General features: G+C 35.8%; 2 non-coding genes across 2 annotated transcripts; both read right to left on the bottom strand.

The window, feature by feature from the left end:
• Positions 1-15,368: 15,368 nt before the first annotated feature.
• TRNAV-CAC (transfer RNA valine (anticodon CAC)) lies at positions 15,369-15,441 on the bottom strand. The gene has a single exon. It is a non-coding gene; the product is annotated as a tRNA-Val (tRNA).
• A 65-nt stretch (positions 15,442-15,506) lies between these two features.
• TRNAV-CAC (transfer RNA valine (anticodon CAC)) lies at positions 15,507-15,579 on the bottom strand. The gene has a single exon. It is a non-coding gene; the product is annotated as a tRNA-Val (tRNA).
• Between the last annotated feature and the right edge of the window lie 215 nt (positions 15,580-15,794).

Here is a 15,794-nt window from a genome sequence, read left to right on the forward strand (position 1 = left end):
AAGATTTTAACGTATTACTCCCAAATAATCTTTGGTTTTGTGAATAGTTGTATCTAAAGAATATTTTAGACACCCTACTCAGTCTGTATAGTAGTTCTCGAAATAAGGTACGTGGGAAATCGGTTCTTTAGGCCGAAGGATCGGATGGATCCGAAAGAGCCGCGTTACTGAACTATTTCCCTCCGCGTAAGGGGAGGTTCTTTCATTGGAGCTTAGAGAATATCGTGTAGCTCCCCCAGGCACATGTTACGTACTTCATGTGTAAAGCCTATCGACTTCTGATAAAACTTCATTTAAATGATAATTTTGTTAATAGTTTAGGTAGGGTTACAATATATCTATTCATATCAAGTAACAAGTTTTGTCTTACTAACAAGAAAAACGAGAAATTCACAACTATTAGTTCAAAAATATTTGTTCACCGGAAGTGAGTCACAGTTGGTCAAGAGAAATTATTAAATGCAAACAAAAGTTAATTGTTAGCTGCAATTTTTTTTTAAACAATTGGCAAGGCTAATATACCCTTTGGATAACTTTACTTAAAATTTGTAATCAGGTAATATCTGTGCAGGATTAAATATGACTTCGTCTTTGCTTGTGGTTGGTGTATAACATTTTTTATTAAGTTCAACACCAATTTTATCGTTTTTTTTTGTTTATTCCATGTGTGATTTAACGTGCTATCTAACTCGTATGCTTTGTGCAAAACAAGTCTGAACTGACTCAGGAGTGATGTGTTTGTTCGAATCAAAATCGTTTTAAATCAGTTTCCGGTTTAAATTTCTGTTGCAAGGGGTTACATTCCTAACAATTTTCGTTTCATCCTAGTGATGTTCAGTGGTTCTCGAAACTGGAACCTTGTCAGTAGCTCGATGGTGAAGACCAAAGAAGCAACTCCAAGCATTGCCGCCCACAATCTAAACTTGGCTTCAAGGTCCTTGAACCGGAGTGCATGTACTTCATTCTCAGCCGTCGAATGATGAGGTTCCAATTCAATGTGTTGGTCTCTCTTGAGGGAGCGTTGAAACGGTGTTATTTGGCCGGTTTCCAAGAAAGCCCGCAATCTGTAATTATTAATAAGTGAGATACTTCAGTTTTTCTAATTCGTAACATCAATCAGATGGAAAAATTTGTCCTCGTGATTAATTCTGACTTTATTTGATAGTTTCAAGGTTTACAGGAAACTTTTGTTCTGGAGTTGTAAATGATTTTCTTCAAATATTTCAAGTACCATTATGATACGATTCTGATCACAATTTAAGTGAACTCGCGTGCATGATACGTGCGTGTAGCACTAGCAATATGAACATTTAACAACAAGAACAAAAATCATTTTGTATTACTCAGTGTCGTTTCCAATGTGCTAAGTTTGTACAGCACCCAAGAACGATCTAAGGCTATAAAGTGTCTCGCATACACTATGAAATTACGAAGAGTGGCAAATATTCTTGAGAAATGCTTGCTAAATTCAATACCCGCGGGGAGCAGTGACCACGACACTATAAGGTGCCATTTCTAGTTTAGCATACATTTTTTCTTTTTCCATAAATCCTAGAAAATAATCACTATCATAAATAAACCCTTGCAGTAACAAATTTCAAGTTATTCCATCAACATACTGGTAAATTGAATTTGTTTCCGATATCTAAGAAAGTTCGAAGCCAGCACCATCGTGTCTAATCCCCTCCCAGACTCCCAGTGAGACAATGCTTTAAAAACTGGTTCTAAAGTCGAAAACCTGGTGGGCCAGGGACAATATAAACTCATACGGGACTAGCAAACAATGCGAAATTTATCATTTAAGGACGAGTTTAAAAATGATTCCACACTTCTTTAAACTCTTATAAGATACGCTTCACAATTCCTTTAAGAACCCGAGCTTTATGCTCAACTTAAAAACATCCTAGTGCCACGATTTTTGAACTATCAAAGCCCTAACTTTTACCAGTTCCCTTAACGATTAAATTATACATGAAATCGGCGAGCACTGCCTATGTACGTTCACACTAATTAATTAACTGGGTATCAGCGCATTACTCCGTTTGGTTATTATTTAACCACACGGAGCAAAAACCGTTGTCAATTTCGTGGTGACGTTTCATCCGTATTTTCCGGATTAGGCCGCTTCTCATTTGCACTGTGACTGAAACAGCGGACTATCAAAAGAGCTGTTGATTGTCAAAACTTCGCAATGCTTTAAAAATGGGCTATAGGATCTATCGGCCGAAGGAAGCGGAATTTCAAGAAAATGGCATTTTATTTTGCATTGGTTTCCCTCGAGCAATAACATAGCATTATATACGTGTCAAGCAGAGACAGATATTCTCTTCAACTTCCGATTATGTGCTCGTGCAAAAGTGAATTTGAAACCTTAGCACCTGGCACCTACATGGCGAATTTTGATAAACTCCATAATGGAGAGAAAAGGTAAGGGTTCCCAAGGACCTGAACTTTTGCGCATTTAATATTAAATGTAAGCGTTACACTTGATACGTAAAGCCTAAATTGGTTACAGTAAAATGCACGAGTGATTCGGCCCTCGTTGTGATTTGGAAATGAGAATAACCTTTCGGGAGATTTAAAAAACTCTTTGGATAGATATTAATCAAATAATGGCAACTAAAAGTATTAGGGCGTATGGACTCCAACTTGCACTGGCAGTCTAAGGACAAAGCTTTTTTTCGATCGTAATTTTATAAAAATTAGCAATTTTCTAGATTTATTAGTCCACGCACGTGAACGCTAAAAGAGGAATAGAATTATTAAAGAAGGATATTGTGGCTAGGTTTGATTTTAAAAATCATACCAATGTGCAAATGAGAGTCGCGAAAAACTTGGCTATTAATCAAAACTGTCTTGCATTAAACCAAGACATAAAGCATCGTTAAGGATGAGGTTTACCATTTGACTGAAGGAGCAAATATTCAATTTTTTTGAATTAAAACTAACATGGTTTAGAAATGCAATGTTCCATTACCTTATTCCAATGAATAAACTTATTTTACTGGTAAACAATTCATTACTACTGAATTATTTAAAAAATTTTCTTACCTCGGCTTTTGGACCACAGACCTGTTACCCGAAAATAATTTATAATTACATTCATTAGATTAGAGACAGTAAGTGTATGACATTGCGTTGATAACAAGTTCCTTAAGACTTTAACACATTCGCGTTCATGCCCTGCTCGTTCCACAGCCAAACGTTTTGTTGTTCCTTTTTTTCTCTCGCAAATTTCAACAGTGCCACCAAGATTCAATAGTATCGTTACGTTTCTACTCTTGGCTTTAACAGCTCAATAACGAAAGACACGGGGTAAAGCTTTTGCCTTCCCTCTTGCTTTTTGCCGAGATAGAAGGGTCATGTGAGTGAGATATGTAGGTGAGGAATCAACCCCTTCTGTCCCGATACTTAGGGTTTCTAACCCTCTTTTTTACGACGAAAGGGTCCGTAGCGGAGGTACGTCAGATACCGTCATACTGTTCTATTTAATTTTAAAATGCTTTCGGGGAATGGAATTATGGTTGAAAAATCAAGAAATGTAAATTTTAAAAATAATTAAGGGAGAATAATTTGAATACCTGTAATATATGTTTATGCAATGAAACATTTTTTTTAACCTCATTCTTATCGATGGTTTTTAAGTCTTGGAAGTCCAAGGAAGTTTTGTTCAATACTTAACTGTTGGATTAAGATTTGTTAAAAAACTGTAGTCAGAAACTGCTAATGCCCCAAAAAGTTGCCGCAATTTCTAAAACAGTAGTTTCGTATTACAACGCTGTTTTTGGGAATCGCGTTTCTTATTTGATAATTGCTGTCTTGGTACATCCATCCTATCGACGAGCCTTACGGCTTTGGGGTTTCTATTTGCCGGAATCATTTAAATGGCGTCCCAAAAAACAATAAAATGTCTCAACGGGAAACTGAACTAGGATAGAAAGGAAACTAACCTTCGGTTTATATACTTCAACGCTTCAGGATTCAGTCCTCTCTTTACATAAAGAATCATAGGTTCCTCGAGGTAATTATTCGAACCAATGTGAAGATCCCAATGAAAGGTTTTGTTAAAAAGCAGCTGCTCAACGGCCATATTCTGAAAACAATATGCACCCGCAAACCAAACTTCTTTTCCTGCAACTATTTTTTTGTACGAACGTAATGAGATTTATGTATCCGACTCCAATTGCAGAGAATTCTAATTTCTTTATCAGTCTGAAATGATTGGAATATTATCAGGACAGATTTCTAGAAGTCTCCCTATAAGAAGTATGTAATCCTTACCGATCGACAAACATCATCCTCTCTAATTTAGGGAAAAAATAGAATCGGGATGACTTCAGATAATTTCGAGGCATCGGTTACACTGTTGATATTTTCTCTTTTCTGAGATGAGTAGTTGGCTTTCAAGACTCCGTTGAACAAATTAACGATAAAGACAATTATCAAGAGGAAAGGTGCAACGCTGAAGCGAATGGCTTGTGACGAAGGAATATTGAACCCTACAAGAGCAAAAATTAAGCCCTCGCTCAGTATGTTTCCCTAAGAGAATAATAAGTCCGAAATCAACGTGTTTTTGTTTCATTGTAAAAAATAGGGCCTAATAATGGTAGACCTTAGAGACATTGATAATATATTTCTGTATAAATATAACATAGTTTACGCGCCTAAACTACCGCCAACCCTGAACGCATTACATATCCTGGGTGGTGACGGAAGGGATTTTCAGGTGTGAATGTCTATGTTGGTTCGCACTAGAGCTTAATGACCTATAGAAACAAAAGCACGCAGTATGCATCTAGAAATGGAAGCCATAGCTCGACAAGACAAAACGATTGCGATTTAGTTATGATTATGTCCATGGGTTCGAGTAGTAAAATAAAACTTTTCATTTCTTTGTGAAATTTGCTTTGGTCTCACACCGGACCGATAGAGCCCCTTTAAGGAGGCACATTAAAAGGCCAATAGTATTAAATTATGTCTTTAAAAGTACAGACTTAATTGATGATCATTATTTCATTACTGAAACAATTATTCAAGATCTAATTAAAAAATATCAATGAATGTTTACGAGCGTTTTTCAATTGATAAGTTTGGCTTTCTGCCTCAACGACTGACGTAAATCACGGAGCGGTATTGCACTGGAAATACTGTGTCTGTCTGCCTTTCTGTCTTTCTGGCATGGTGTTCACATTTGGAAAATCAAAGGAAAGTTGCTAGCAATTTTCGGACAGTGCTCGCAGTTTCCAGAAATTTTTTAAATTATATTTAATTGCGTTTTCTTAAGCTATAGTCATTATCTAACCATGACTCCTTCATAGGTAGCTTAGCACCATTTCCAGCATGGGCTGACTTAACACCATTTCCAGCACGGGCTGGCTTAACACCATTTCCAGCATGGGCTGGCTTAACACCATTTCCTTCCCAGGCTTTCTTAACACAATTTCTTTCTTCCACTAATTAAGGTCTATCCACCTTAGACACCAATTTGTACAAATTTCTATTTATCAACACCAATTTGTACTTATTTTCATCCATCAACACCAATTAAAATGGAATGACCGAAGTAACAGATATTAAATTTTTTCAGTTTGAAGATGTGATTATAAAACATCAATACTATTAAATATAAGTACTTATCTTCGTTTTTGTCATCAAAATTACTCTTGCACTGTTTTTGAAAGAGCACGTACAAAGACAGATTATTCATCTTCATTAATTTTTGGTATAACAGTGTTCGCATAGAAAGTATTAGAATAAATATACGAATATGGATAGGGGTTATTTTCAAGGGTTTCATTTTTCGAACTATAAGAGAAAGCATTGACGGATAGCTATTCGATAAAGGTATAAAGGCTGATGAATGAGTGGCTCTCAAGAGAGATAGACTTTCCGAATTTCTGTTAACAGTGAACGCGGTGACAGACACGTCCAGCGTACTACCTATCCGTGACGTCATCCTCACTCGGAGAAGTAAAAATTTCAAAACCTTGTTCTATTATCAAGATATCAACAAGAACCACGTGTAAGAACACGGAGTAAAAACCTATCGATTTCCTGATAAGCGAATCTGTTGAAACTTGGTTTTTAATAAATGCGGTGATTCCATTACCTTTTCCTAAAATAGCTCCAAAGTATTGTATAAATTTTTGTGACGCAACGGATATGATGGATTTTCGAGTTCCCACCAACAGCCTGTGCAGTACGTCAATCGCCACCAGTACGGTAATGACGCAACCAAATCCAATCCATATCTGAAAAGGTAAGGAACACAAATTCACGTCAAAGGGGGTCAAGGTGTTAACATATATACGTATTGTTATTTGGTCGTTTCCAGTGTGGGCTAGCATTGCTAACGCTACCTTCTCTAATAGCGATCAGGTGACCCTCTCTTTGCCAAAGGTAAGCTCCGTGCATTATAATTTTCTAAAATTTGTTTTGGTAAAATTTAAGAAAGGCCTGCCCCTGTCATTGCCTCACTCACGAAGAAGTACGCGGTTTGTAGAGGTGAAAGAGAAATTAGCGGCCTTTAGCTAACTCAGAACTTGCAATTGCGGTTGCTTTTTAAATATAATACTTTCAGAGGGTATTTGGTTTCAGAAATAGTAAGTTGTATTAAAACATTTGGTAAGCGAGTGCTTCTAATATTGGGTGTTTTAATCATATTTTACGGGGGTCAACGCTCTGTGGACTGGACTCATGTGAGCCATGTAAAATTATTATTATTATAGGCCAATCTTTGACCATCTTGTATTTTGCTTAATCATTCCCCTTTCCCAATTACGACTAGTCTTTAAATGGCCTCTAATAGAATGTAAATTTGCTTGAAATAAGCTGACCCCGAATTCCCTTAATTATGTCGGAAAACATATAGCATTGAATAGACTTTTTCTTACTCCACTCGAAATAGATGCTAGATCGTCAAAGGATCCCATTGGAGCAGAGACGAATGTCAGATTCTTTGCAGAGAGCATTATTCTTTGTGTATACTGGAATGGAACTGTGCTGATAAACGATTCTAAGGGTTCCATCGTTTCCAATCTAAGTAATGTTGGCTCCAAAATGATTGCGTCATTCTGAAAATGAGCAATTGAACTGAAGGCAAAAGTACGTATTATTAAATCTCATCTCATATCATACACAGGGCATTTCGCTTAGGCGCCAGATAAGCTGAGAAAAAACATGAATTGCAACACTACGCTCCTCCTCCTCCACCCAACTGAGACTATGGGCGAAATTTCAAATCCACCACTTAGGATTCATCGGATATCTTTAGTTTCTTCCCCACGTGACCTAGCTACTCAATTTAGAGTCACGGCACATCCGCTGGACTGCCGTATATTGTTTCACCAGTAAAGAGACGGTAATTACTTTAATGAAATTCTATATTATACTAGATTCTACGTACAGTAATATAACGCGAAGGGTCGGACGTAAACGGGGACGCGACTAAGTACTTTCCCCGAAGGAAGCGGCTTTCGCGACGGGCTCGGTTTTCACAACCTTAGTCCCGTCTCTACGGCTTTGATAACGAGGGCTAGCTTTCTCAGCCGGCGACCTTGCTATTCCAACTCGAAAGGCTCGGTTTATTCAACCTTAGTCCCTTCTCGTTCAACGCGGGAGTGGAAAGCGTCCCTTATGTAGGAGCGCGAGCCCCTTCTGTAAAAAATAAGCGTGCTTTTACAATTCAAAAGTGATAGTGACCGTTCAATTTTGAACAAGCCTCTATTGACACGTTCACATTTAACCAGAGACATTCAATTTTGAACAAGGAGTGTTTTTGGCGTTTAAAACCAACTATGGGTATTCATTTTTGAACAAACTACCGTCATATCGATCAAAACTTAACTCTAGCATTCATTTTTGAACAGCTTATATATTACCATTCAAAAATGAATCCTTATCCCATTCAATTTTGAATAACCGTCTAGCTCCAATGAAGCGTTCAGATATGGTCGTTTTGGCGTTCTAATATGATTGTATAAGTATTAGTAATAAAACAAGAGCGTTTTAGGCGTTTAAATAAGAACGTTTTGGCTTTCAAACGAGATTGCTTTCTACGTTCAAACGAGTGCATTATGGGCGTTGAAAAGAATGCGATATGGGCATTCAAACGAGTGCGATATGGGCATTCAAACGAGTGTGATATGGACGTTCTAACGAGTGTGATATTGGCGTTCCAACGAGTGTGATATGGGCGTTCAAACGAGGGCGATATGGACGTTCACACGAGAGAGTAATGGGCGTTCAAATGGCAGTGTTTTTGGCTTTAAAAGAACACTCTAAGAAAAAAGGGTTTAATGGGTATTCAAATATGAACGAAATTGTTCAATCGCAAAAGCTGTGTAAAACAAAATTTATTCTGTCCTAAAATTACTTGATTCCGCTGCTGTAATTTTGTACCACAAACAAAGCTTTCATTAAAAATACAATAACTTCTCAACAATTTACTAAAACATGCTTATTTACCGTGAATTAAATATATATTTCTCTATATAAACATCATTATACAATAATATCAGAGGAAATGTTACAGATTATTGCGTATTTCACCTTTCCCTTATATTTATATAGTCCTTCAAATAGTGTGATAATGTAATTTACTGCTACAACGTTATAATTGGAAAGATCTTGATAAAGAACACTTTCTTTAAGCGCGGACTTTCTTCATATAACTGAATTATTATTTAACACAACGATTATAGTTTGTGTTTCAAATTCACCCGCCCTCAGAAGATTTACAAGCTTTAAACACATTAGATGTCTTCCTTCTCATTGCGTATAATTTAAATAGTTTGCACTACCATAAGGCATTCAGCGATGAAATTTCATATCAAATTTCTCTTTTCAAAATTCAACGCTATAACTGTCAAATTTCAATGCTTCATCAAACGCTAGTCCAACATGTATTATTAAACGGTGAAAAGCTCAATTTTGAACGTAAGCAATTGAATATGAACACTTGATTAAACTCTCCGATGTTGCTCAAAAATGAATGCTTAAAGATGCAATATTAAACGTTTAATTTTCCAATTAGTTTTGAGCGGTTTCGTGCTTAAATTTACATGATATACTAACCTCTTACGCACCGTTCAAATATGTTAAATTTTGAAGAAAAGTGTTCTGTTCAAATGTGAACGCAAATAAATTATTCGAATTTGACCGCTAAGATATTATTCAAATTTGAACGTTAGAGCGTACCACCACAGTGTCGGGCCTAAGCATTCAAAGATGAACCTCACTTTTTACAGTGGACTCAAGTAAGCCACGTAAAATTATTATTATGGGCCAATCTTTGGCCATCTTGTATTTTGCTTAATCACTCCCCTTTCCCAATTAGAACAAGTCTTTAATAGGCCTCTTATAGACTGTAAATTTGCTTGAAATAAGCTGACCCCGATTTCCATTAATGATGTCGAAAAACATAAAGCATTGAATGAACTTTTTCTCACTCCATTCGAAATAGATGCTAGATCGTCAAAGGATCCCATTGGAGCAGAGACGAATGTCAGATTCTTTGCAGAGAGCATTATTCTGCGTGTATACTGGAATGGAACTGTGCTGATCATCGATTCTAAGGGATCCATCGTTTCCAATCTAAGTAATGTTGGCGTCAAACCGATTGACTCGTTCTGAAAATGAGCAATTGAACAAGAAGACAAAAGTACGTATTATTAATTCTCATCTTTTATCTTCCACAGAACGTTTTTATTTCACTAATAGACCACGATGGCAAAGTAGTGCCAGTATCTCACACCTACGTCAGGGATGAAGTCGACATGGCGTGTTTTAAAGCCTATTTCTTCCCGTTGTTCAAAACTAAGATAGTGTTTTAAAGTCCGAGCTACGTATTGAAAAGGCATAGGAGTTAGTTTATTACGTGTTAGATATTGCGCATTTAATTTTCAATTTTAATATAAGAAATAAAATCGACTCTTATTTATTATTATTATTATTATTATTATTATTATTATTATTATTATTATTATTATTATTATTATTATTATTTACGCATAGTCTGTACTCTAAACCCATAGTGAACTCGTCCATAGTGAAGATTGTCAGTGAGCACGCGGGTAGTTCTAATATAGTAAAAGATTTCTTGTAATTTCCCAAATACATACCCTAAGAAAATGGAGATTGTTTAACACCATTAAAAGTAGTTTTAGGGTGTCAAATACACCTCTGAAGGGATTTAACTAAACCTTTTGAACAATGGGTATCAAATTTAAGAGTTGAGATTTTGCAAGAGAGGTGCATTTTATCACCTTATCAACTCTTATATCGCACTAAACGTTAATTGTTACTCTTTTTGAGTATGAAAGGGTGCGGCACAGCAGCTTTGCGAGTTCAAAATAACACTTTTAAGAGTGGCAGATATCACCTTTTAGAGTGTCGAATAACACGATCAGTAGTGCTTAATATAGGTACCTTACCGCCAGATGTTAATGTTATTTAAAGGATAAAAATATTTTCTTTCATGAATATCATCTTTAAAAAAATATTAACAATTAAGTTTTTTAATAGTTTTTTACCGTTACTTTAATATTAAAACATTAGAAAGAATGAGAGAGCTTATTTAAAAAACCCATATAGTATAATAATTTTCCATGTTAAATTTCAAACGGTGTTTTTTCTACGTTTTACTTTACACCGAATGTACACCTTATATTGGCCGCAAAAAGACAAGGCCATAAAACTTTCTTTTGGGTGTTTTAGAGAGTCAAAAAACTGTTTCATAAATTACGCCCTTTTTACAAATTTTCGGCGCTCTTTAGTAGAATTCCCTTAAAACATGGACAAAGTCGTCAAAACAGAGATATCTTTTTTTAAAAGTTCAATATTTTTGTGTTTATTGTGAATATCATACTTACATTTCTTAACCATTGTTCGTAATCCTTTACCGGGTTGAATCTTTAATTATAAACATAATTGGAAATTGCCTTTGCCTTACGATACCAGGAGCGTATGAAGAAGGAGTAGCGGGGGAAAAGTACTTTTGACAGCATCGTCACGCGTTGCAAATGCTAAAGGCATGCTAATATCTGGCGTCTCTAACACGCGCATTACAATTATTTACACAATTTTAAGATATGACAGTTTTAAAAATATTGCTACAATATATAAGTGCGGTATTTGCAAAATCCTTGATACGACAGGGCATTTTTGGAATGACCGAGGGTTCGTGGCGCCAAAAAACTATTCAAGGTCTTTTGACTGAAAGGTCCCATCGGTTAACTATTCAAACCTGTCCCACTTCAGTGCAAATAGGCTCTATAAATAATGCTCAACCGCCTTAAGTGAAACAACTTTGATATCAAAACACGAAACGAAAGTAATCGATGCAAGTCGTTTTCCACTGGTGCTCTAGAGAAACTACAGAGAATGCTGTTTCAGTTGGATCAATAGCTAAGACTCGTACTCCTCCTTTATTCGCTCTGACGGTCTACTTTACCTGAGGCGTTTCGTGTGTTCAAAAATGAAAGTCCAAACTCGAATTGCCGAATCATAAGGATAATCCCAAGGATTCTAGAAAAGGGGGTTAATCTCAAAATACAACTTTAACTCAAGTGCATCAACTCTACAACTAAAGTTTTTTTTTAAACCAGGCTCCATTATTACAAAATGCTTTGAAATTTGATTCCAATTGCAGCCGTAAAATTCTGGTTTATTATTTTGAGGTAAATTTCATAAGGCCTTTATGAAATTAGAATAAACAATATTTTCAACTGCACAAAATAGTTTTTAAATTTTTTTTAAAATGAATATTAAATTCGGCCTTGTCATTGGACCATCATCAGCAGAATGGCCCGTTTACATAAGCAGATCTTTTAAATTACCTTTCTAACAGATATTCTATAAACAACATTTTTTTAACGAGTCATGCTCCTGATAAAGACTCAATAACGACACCGAAACTTTCAGGTGCTATTAATCTCCATTTTAACTTCATAAGGGCTTTAATAAGTATTGATGTTTCTTTCATTAGATGTATCTTTTTGTGTTTTTCGTTAATTGTTTTGAAAAAACGTTCACAGAACCTAAAACCGGATCCTTAATTTGTAGATAAAATTTCTTATAATTTATTTTATAAACAAGTTGAAAAACAACAAAAATACATCATCCGAAGCACACACCACTAGAGATGCGAAATTACCGTAATTTTTAAAAACGGTAATTTACCGATTGAAACATAGAAAAAACAAAAATTACCGTTCAGTCGGTAATTTTCGGTAATTTATATTTCCCCGTACCGAGAAGGAATTAACTATTAAAAGGCCTAAAAAGGCGTCCGGTGCGCGCGTGATAGTCGAAAATCCCCCTCATGGGTGGGGGAGGCTGGAAACCAAGGCTAGACTTAATATTTTAGCTTACTCTATGCTTTCCACCATCTATGATCTATCTCTTTTACCTTCTCGTTAAGCCTTGGTTTGGTTTTTGGAACTCACGGAATCATAAGTACAGTACACTTGATTCGATTTAGAAACAATTATAGAACGAACTATTTCCACGTTGAGACACGTATTCAAAATCCATTAAGTTAGGTTCAAAACTTTTAACTAACTTGCTAATGGCAATTAAAAACCATTCCCTAACCGTTTCAGCACCGCTGGCAGCCTCCATTTTCAGTTTACTTTGCTCGAGGTTTTTTTCTCTATCCCGAATACGTCAATCGCGTCGGTATGACCTATCCCCACGGGATCCAATAGGAAAGCGCAGAGCAATGACGGACATGAAAGGGGTGGGGCTTTCTTGTCCACTAACACCGGCGTAAGAGTTGAAGCGTAAAATCTAGTGACTTAGGCATTCTTATAGCAAATTAATTCTTCCCCGTACTTACATTCAATTACTTTAAAGAACGTATAATTGTGAGCACTATCTTCACTGCTTTACACGTATTTGCGGCTTTTGCTACCAAGACGAAAGCCTTCTAATCTGATCTATAACTAAAACTTTATTAAAAGGCTAATTTCTAGTGCAACTTTGCAAGTTCTGGCTAGCGAGTAGCGCCTGGTGAGTCATATTGGAAGTGAACACAGAAATAATTGATCGTTTAAGTGTAAAGTGAAGTTTTAAGGCGTATTTTACCGGTAAATTTCCATTGTAAAATTACGGTAAGATATACAACGGTAATTTACTCGGTATTTGGTAGATTACCTGTAATTTACGAACGGTAAATTACCGACTCACATTTCTACACACCACGAATGAGGTAATTGTCTTATCTACCTTAAATAGACCTGACTTTTGCTTTGAAACCTGTTCCCTGTTTAATTAAAATGGTCTTTATAGACAAAGACGAGAAATATATTTTTTTTTCATGAAAAATGCATTTGCCAAAATTTCATTTCAATAATATCTACTCGTGAACTTAGCTCAGAATTGAAGCTCTTGCAATAAATTCGGCTCTTCAGGAATCTTTATAGCATTTCGACTCAGGTTAAGTATTTTATAATTCTTGTAATTGTGAAAAATTTATTTTTGTGTTATATTTGTCTTCGGAAACGGAAAATATTTAGGAAACGGTAGCTTCCCATCCACGGAGAGCTAAGCTTTAAGAGTCAATTTTTAAACATTGAAATAATTTAATCTTACTAAAACGCGTCTCTTATGAGTTTTATAGCGCCATCCCGCACAATACCCTGAACCCCTTGGAATTTCACAATGTTGTTAACGGCCTTGTTTACAGGCACCGTCGCTGGAGTGACACTCCTGCTTTTCTAACAATTCATGGAATTTTACATGGAAAATTTTCCGTTCACCTAATAACTAAATATGCCCAGTTCTTTTGATTGTATTAAAAACAAGTTGGGAAAACCAAAATATTACCTCTCCGAGTCTAGAGGTCTACTACTACAAACTTATTTACCTAGATATGGAATTATTTCTCTTTTTTGAAGTAAAAATTTACGAAATATTGAAGCAGTATTCCAAGCATAGCGAATATACAGTAAAGCAGACGACATTTTACATCCAATAAGGATAAATCTTGGGCATATGGAAATCAGTCAATGGGGAAAGAACAGGAAATGAAGTCTACGCTTCAGCTGTTTACCGTATATTCTGATAGCTACATTCACAACTGGTTTGCAGTGTAAACACTATCGTCTCGTCTCACCTCAACAATATTCTTAGTTTGCCAACATGAATGTTAACGTTAAATAACACCAAAGCTATATTGTAGCTAGACGCACTAATAGTCAATGCGCACCATAAAGAGAATATAATGTCTGTAGGTACTACCCGTTTACCATTAGCCCTTTTACTATTCTAATTGCCACCATGATCTTTTCTTCTATTATAAAATCTTAACCCGATTATTTAAGAGTGTATTTAACTTTCGGCTCACTCTGAACCGTTGATGTCTCTTCATTTCAGACACGAAAATCAAAGCCCAAAGTTTACTTCACCTCAGGCCTCAATTATATTAATTCAATCAACTGATTTTACTGTTAATCGATCTAGTCCCTCTAAATTAAATGAAAAAATTACATATCTACGCTTTTTCAAGAACAATTACATTTTCCGAAAACATTTTATCATGAAATTAATTGTTCTTGAAAAAGCGTAGATATGTAATTTTTTCAATTAATTTAGAGGGACTAGATCGATTAACAGTAAAATCAGTTGATTGAATTAAATATTGATTAAGGATTGAGTGGATAAAAATAACTAGAAAAGAATTTCAATATCTGTAACTTCAGTCAATTGATAAACCTCACACATATCGTTTGTTTTTTCGGCCTTGGTCCAAACCAAGACGTTTTTATATAATATCTGTCACTTCAGTCTTAATGTAATTAAATTTTGAATAATTATGTTTGCTTTACCGTCATACATTTGCACTCTAAAATATAATGGTGCATTCAAACACCATATATGCTGTTTTTTCCAGTGCCAAAAAAGACATCATTTAGGGTGTACTTTAACCCCATTTCTATGATCAATTCACGCCATTTACTAATATTATTTGGAAGTATTAAGGAAAAAGCACCATTTACAGTGGCTTTTAACATATTTTTTTTTGACAATCTGTTGAACTTCTAATATTACTTAGTTTAATGGTTTTAAAAGTAGGGAAAAAGTATGCTACCTATGTCACATTATTAAACCAAGTGAAGTGAAATAATTGTTAAATATTTATTATAACCACTACACCACAGACACGTGGTAAGTCTAAGTTTTCCAAGAGATCTGACTAATTATTATGGCCAATCACGATGGTTAAAACATGTATCTACCTAGGCTCGAACCTGGGACTTTCCGTGTGTGCAGCGGACATGATAACCACTACACCATAGATACGTGGTAATACTGAGTTTTCCAAGAGATTTAGCTAATTCAAGCGCCCAATCACGATGGTCAAAACATGTATCTACCAGGGCTCGAACCGGGGACCTTCCGCGTGTGAAGCGGACGTGATAACCACTGCACTACAGATACGTAACAACACTGAGTTTTCCAAGAGATCTAGCTAATTCTTATGTCCAATCACGATGGTCAATACATGTATCTACCAGGGCTCGAACCGGGGACCTTCCGCGTGTGAAGCGGACGTGATAACCACCACACTACAGATACGTAATAACGATGAGTTTTCCAAGAGATCTAGCTAATTATAATGTCCAATCACGATGGTCAAAGCCGTACTTCTGTAATTAACTAAAATTAACATACTTAGACTTAATTGTTTTGATCAAACTGGCTGATAGCACACCCTGAATACTTAATTGTTAATTTAAGATAACTCCGAAAAGTATCTTCGCTGTAGTTTTTAAGTTATCGGTGGGGAAAAA

Source organism: Phalangium opilio, unplaced genomic scaffold (genome assembly GCF_054372755.1).
Source record: "Phalangium opilio isolate 3A_F unplaced genomic scaffold, DU_Popi_V2 ptg000100l_1, whole genome shotgun sequence".
NCBI lineage: Eukaryota > Metazoa > Arthropoda > Arachnida > Opiliones > Phalangiidae > Phalangium > Phalangium opilio.